The following is a 6,000-nucleotide window of genomic DNA, read 5'->3' as shown; positions in this document are numbered from 1 at the left end:
TGAGAGCTTCAAGTTCTGAGCAATTAATATTACCAGCAATCAGTCTATCCATGTCAACTCGACAGCCAAGAAAGCTCATCAATGCCCCTACTTCCTCAGAAGGTGAAGGAAATTTAGCATTTCAGCAATGATTCTGACCAATTTTTATATTGCACTGTAGAAAGTATCCTATCCAGATGGTATGGTACCTGCTCTGCCCGTACTGCAAGAAATTACAGAGCGGCATGAACCCAACCCAGTCCATAATCCAAAATCACATTTCCTTTCTTCTGACTCGGTCTCGACTTCCCACTGCTTCAGGAAAGCAGCAATCAAAATCAAAGGCCCTTCCCACTCCTGCAATACTCTCTTCCACCCTCTTCCATTGGACAGAAGGTACAAAAGTTTGTGAGCATGTACCAATAGGTTCAGGTGCCGTTTCTTCCCTGCTGTTATCAGACGTATGACTGGGCCTGTCATATATTAGAGTTCATCCTTCTTTACACATGTTCTATTGACACAACACTATATGAACCCGATGTCCTTATATAAGGCATGATTTGTACTGGATATCACGCACAACAATACTTTTCATTGTGTCTCGGTATATGTCATAATCAATTATCAAGTAAAATCAAAGCTCCTCACCAATAGGTTTGGGTCTGGTCTAGTCTATAACACCTTAAACCCATGTCTCCTGTAGCCTGGGTAAAATACTTCGACTATCCATTATATCCATGCCTGTCAGAAGTTGGTAAGGAGCTATTAGATCACCCTCTGTCTCGACATTCAAGTGAAAACAATGATTTATTAAATTGTCCCCCATCATTCAGGATGGGATGTGGCAGGACTGCAGAGCTTATGCCTGATCCATGGGTGCAGGAGTCACTTAGCCTTGTCTATCTGTTGCTGTTCATGGTTTCTGGCATACAATAATTTCTGCTTTGAGCCTTCACCAGTTGACAACTTACTTTTAGATTTACCCAGTGAATGCGCTCCTGCACTCTTCATTTAACAAGGTTTGATAACTGGCTCCATGTCATAACCTTCCCATCCATCTGTTTCCCCAGCCCCGCCATTTCTTCGTTGTCACATCTTTTGAATGTACTTCTTTTAGAGCTTTACTAAATTTATGCACTGCATATTTTGGGCTCTCATTGATTTAAAAGAGGCAGAAGAACTGGTTAATACTTACAGACTGTCCCTAACACACTTATTAAAAGGCAGAGCTCATAGGAACAGCTGAAACAAAAATAAACTAGGTTTTTTCAGGATTAAACTGCCTTTTTACTGCAGAGAACAGAGAGCGCTCTTGAGCAGCTGAAGACTTCTCTGTATCTTGTTCAGGGTCCCAAGCTGTTTAGCTGCCTGAGAACCAATCACATCACTGTTGGCAGGCAGGCAGCCTTTGTCATTGGTGAACTAGTGGCCAATTATCAATTTGCATTTTGTTTCAAACCAAAGTTCCATCTGTGAATAACTCCGTTCATCTCCAACCAGACTTCAATCAATGGGTCACTCTCAGGTGAATTGCTGTCAAACCGTGCAGCAATCTTCCAATAATCGGCTGTTTGTAAGGTCACTGTTTTCACATTTTTGTCCAAATTAAACTGAAGACTTTTGAAAAAAAATTCTTTGATTTGCAGTCGCCCTGAGAAAACTAAAAAGCCATTTCAAAAACGCATTTACTTGCAAAATACTTAATGCACAAAATTTACAAAAACTGCAATCTATTTATTCTTTCTCCTTTCTTACAATGTTATGCAATCATAGCATTCCTTAAATCTTTCACATATTCCAACATCTCCTCTTGGGACAATCCATCTGAATTCCCATTAAGTTATCCAGTAATGTGTATGACGTTTTCATAAAATGGTGACAACAAAAGATTCGATCGGAACAGTCTTGAATTGTTTATTTGAACCTTTGTAAAGAAGGCCAGTAGATTACAATCTGTGTAATTTAGTATTTCATTGTTCTTTATTGGATAGACTTCAAAGTACTGAAGAGCCAACAGTCATCCCAAAGCCCCCTTTCCTATGGGAGAGTACTTTTCCAATGCCTGGTATTGTTTCTAATAGCAGCATCCTCCAGTTTTCACAATTCCTAACTCATCATCCTGGAACAAGACAGCACTTCGCCCCAATTCACCAGCATCAGCGGCCATTTTGATAAGACTGGAAAACTCAGGGATGGCCAAAAGTGGTTCATTGATTCAAATTGCTTTCACCTTTCAAAGGTAACCTCGCACTCTGGTAACTACGCCACTTTTTCTTATTTCCATCACAAATTTGTTAAAGGCACAGCCATCCAGCTAAAATCATGGACAACTTTCGAGTAAAATCAAATATTCCTTAAAAATCTATTAATTTCTCATTTAGTTTTAGGAACAAGGAATTCTCTTAGTGTATTCACTTTTGCTGTCTCCATCAAAATCTGTCTGTGTGTTTGTGTGTGTATGCCTGTGAGATTGTATTTGTATGTGTGTCTCTCTATGTGCTGCTGTATGTTTTTCTGCACATCTCTGTGTATGTGTCTCTGAGTATCTATATGTATTGACATCTGTCACACACACACAGACACACACACACACATACACGCATCAACCATGACCATAACCATTGTGTCACTTTAACCATAAGAGAAATAGACAGAGATACAGATAGAGGCGAGTTGAAGCCCCATTTCAATACATAAAGTTCCCAAAACAACAAGGAGCCCGCTGCACAGAGATACAGACACAGAGATACATAAAAATGGAGACACTCACGAATACACACAATGAGACACACACATCATCAAAAAGACACAGATAGTCAAACAGAGATAGATGGGTAGACACAGATGGAAACGCAGAGACAGAAACACACACGATAATGCGCACACACGTTCAGAGAGACACGTGCAAAAAGACAGACAGAATCGGTGTGCAGTGAGTGAGAGTGCCCTGAGCTTTACCATCTGTAACACAGTCTGTGCCCCATCAGCTCATTCCTAGCTTTTACAGATGGAATGTCCATGAGAAAGTGCAACAGTCGCGGGATGTCCCTCAGCCCATTGTCAGGGAAGAGGGGAATCTCTTTACAATCTCATGGTCATTTGTACAATAAACAGACTGGTAAAACAGATCCGTGTAATCACTGGATGTCTGTCTGTGAAATGGATTGATGATGATGGAGAGTAGTTGTGTTCTCCATAATTAGGTGGAATAAATTTTCAGTGCAGCTTGCTCAGCACCACAGCCACAAACAACCCCTGTCTCCACCACCGACACTCAGTGGCAGCAGTGTGTACCATAGACAAGATGTACTGGAGAAATTCCCCAAGGTTCCTTCCAGAGCAGCTTCCAGACCCACGTCACAATCATGTGGAATGCTGAACACAGCAGATACACGGGAACACCACCAGTTGACAATTCCACATCAAGCCACTCCCCACCCTGGCTGGGAAGTACATCTCAGTCCCACAAGTGCCATTGGTTGGAAATCCTGGAACTCCCTCCCTTACATCATTGTGGGTTTATCTGCAGCAAATGAATGGCAGCAGTTCAAGGCAATACCTCACCGTCACCTTCACCAGAGCAATTATATGTGAGCAATCCGTGGTGACCCAGCGGCAATGAACCAAACACATTAATGAATCACAAAATAAAGCTCAGTATTTGGGTCCCGTGTGCTCCAGTGCTGAGCTTCTGAATAAATTGGGTCTATATTCTAGATAATTGAAAGGCGATTACATTTGAATGTATCAGATTGTGATGAGGCTTGAGAGGGGAGATGCTGAGAAATTAATCCTGTGGGTCTGGGAATCTAAAATGCAAGAACACAGTCTCAGGAGTTGCTGGAAAAGCTCAGCAGGTCAGGCAGCATCTGTGCAGAGAAATCAGCGTTAATGTTACAGCATCCGCTGTTCATTCGGGTTTGATTGACCCCCTCTCAGGGTAAGGGGCAGGTTATTTGGAACTGAGCTGAGGAGACAGCGCTTCACTCTAAGGCCTCTGAGTCTATAATATTCTCTCTCGCTGAGGACTGTGGATGCCCCCTCACTGAGTACATATCAGATTGGAATAGACAGATTGCCGGTGTGTCAGGGAGTCACAGGATTTGGGGTGTGGATAGGAAACCGGATTTGAAATCTCAAACCAGCTCTGATTGGATTGACTGCCAGAACAGACTGAACAGTTTAAACAGGCTGCATAGTCTCCTCCTGCTAAATTTTCCTGAGCTCTTAGATGTTTACTGAACCAACTCCCAATCCCATTAGATTTGGTTCCATGAAACCGTTTATCATTAACCCTCTGCAGCATCCACCCTATTACAAACTATCTCATTCTTTCTTCAGCGTTACCCCCATTCCAATCGCTCAGAAATCATTACTTTTCTAACTTCCTTCCGCTCTGCTGAATCCCCTCACCCTCATAACACACGAGTTAAACTTTCCCTTCTCCCTATAGATGTTGCCTGACCTTATCAGATTTCTCAGCATGGCCTGTGTTTATATCAGAGGTAATGACATCTCCCTGTTCCTGTTTCTGTGAGAGGATACATTCCCCAATCCGACTCCTTGATGTTCCGTTTGTTTACAGAGAAAAGAGGGATCGCTTTGTCCAAATTCATAACATGCACAGTAGGGCATCAATATATTATGATGGTATTAACAATAAAACATATTAAACCAAATGAAATCCATGAAGAAATGGAATGTTGCAATGGGCTCTGTAAGGGACAGGAATTCAATCCGCCCTCCCCCTGTTGTTATTGGGCATGATGCTCCTGACCCACTAATACACAGTTTCTGATTGAATGCACAAACAACCCCACTCCATCCATTTCATTCAGAATAAGATCAATAACAGGACGGATTAAAAAAAATACAAACTGTGGTGAATGCTGCATGTAGGGAGTCATGTTACTGTCGAGTTTTTAACAGCACTGAGATCAGGCTGTTCGGCCCATCATTCACATACCAGTCTAACCGTCTGGACTCCCTCTCGAAACCTCTCCAATTACCCAGATCCCTATCTGATTGAAGACTGTCGGTGTGGGGTTTGCACATTCTCCCCGTGTCTGTGTGGGTTTCCACCGGGTGCTCCGGTTTCCTCCCACATTCCAATGATGTGCAGGTTAGGGTGGGTTGGCCATGCTAAATTGTCCATACTGTCCATGGTTGTGTAGATTAGGTGGATTCGCCATGGGAAATGCGGGGTTACAGGGAGAGGGTAGCGGGGGTGAGTCCTGGTGGGATGCATGATGGGCCGAATGGCCGGTTTCCACACTGTAGGGATTCTATGATTCCATGCTCCTTCCCATCTGCCTCTATGGATGAGGGAGACCATCACCTGACCCAATATCCCCTTCGGTGGCTCAACGTTTGCTTTATTTCCAACAAAGAACTGCAGATGCTGCAGATCTGAGAGACAGCACAGAAATTGCTGGTGAAAGTCAGCAGGTCTGGCAGCATCTGTGGGGAGGGAACCTTTTGGATCCAGTGATTGTTCTGCAGAACTGAAGGCTTCTGATTCTGGTGCTGTCAGACCTGCTGGGCTTCCCCAGCAATTTCTTGTTTGGATTTCAGCCCCAATCCAGTTGGTGATGATCACAGCCTTGTTAAGTGTGTTTGGGAATGGGGAGGGAACAGCTCGCAGGGTGATGGTGGGGATAGTGGTGAGCATAGCTGCCTTCCAAGCAGTTGACCCGGGTTCGATTCTGCTTCTGGTGATGGTCTGCATTCAGTGAGAAGGAGGGCCGTGGGTCGGAAAGAGCTTGTCATTGTGCTTCGGGTTGGCTGCTCATTCAAATCTACAACCGGGAACTCAATCCACACAGAGTAATATTAGCTCAGAAACAAATCATTCAGTCCAACACATCCATGCCAAACTGATAGCCGATGTCAATCTCATCCTATTTGTCAGAATTTGGCCCATGTTCCTCTGAACCCTTTTTAATTCATACACCCACCCAGATGCCTTTTAAATGTTGTAATTGTACCAGCCTCCACTACGTTCTCTGGCAGCTCATGCAC

The sequence above is a fragment of the Chiloscyllium plagiosum genome, unplaced genomic scaffold (genome assembly GCF_037043375.1).
Source record: "Chiloscyllium plagiosum isolate Xiang-an unplaced genomic scaffold, Cpla_swu_hap1 HiC_scaffold_48, whole genome shotgun sequence".
Lineage (NCBI taxonomy): Eukaryota > Metazoa > Chordata > Chondrichthyes > Orectolobiformes > Hemiscylliidae > Chiloscyllium > Chiloscyllium plagiosum.
Note: the sequence above shows the minus strand (reverse complement) of the source record.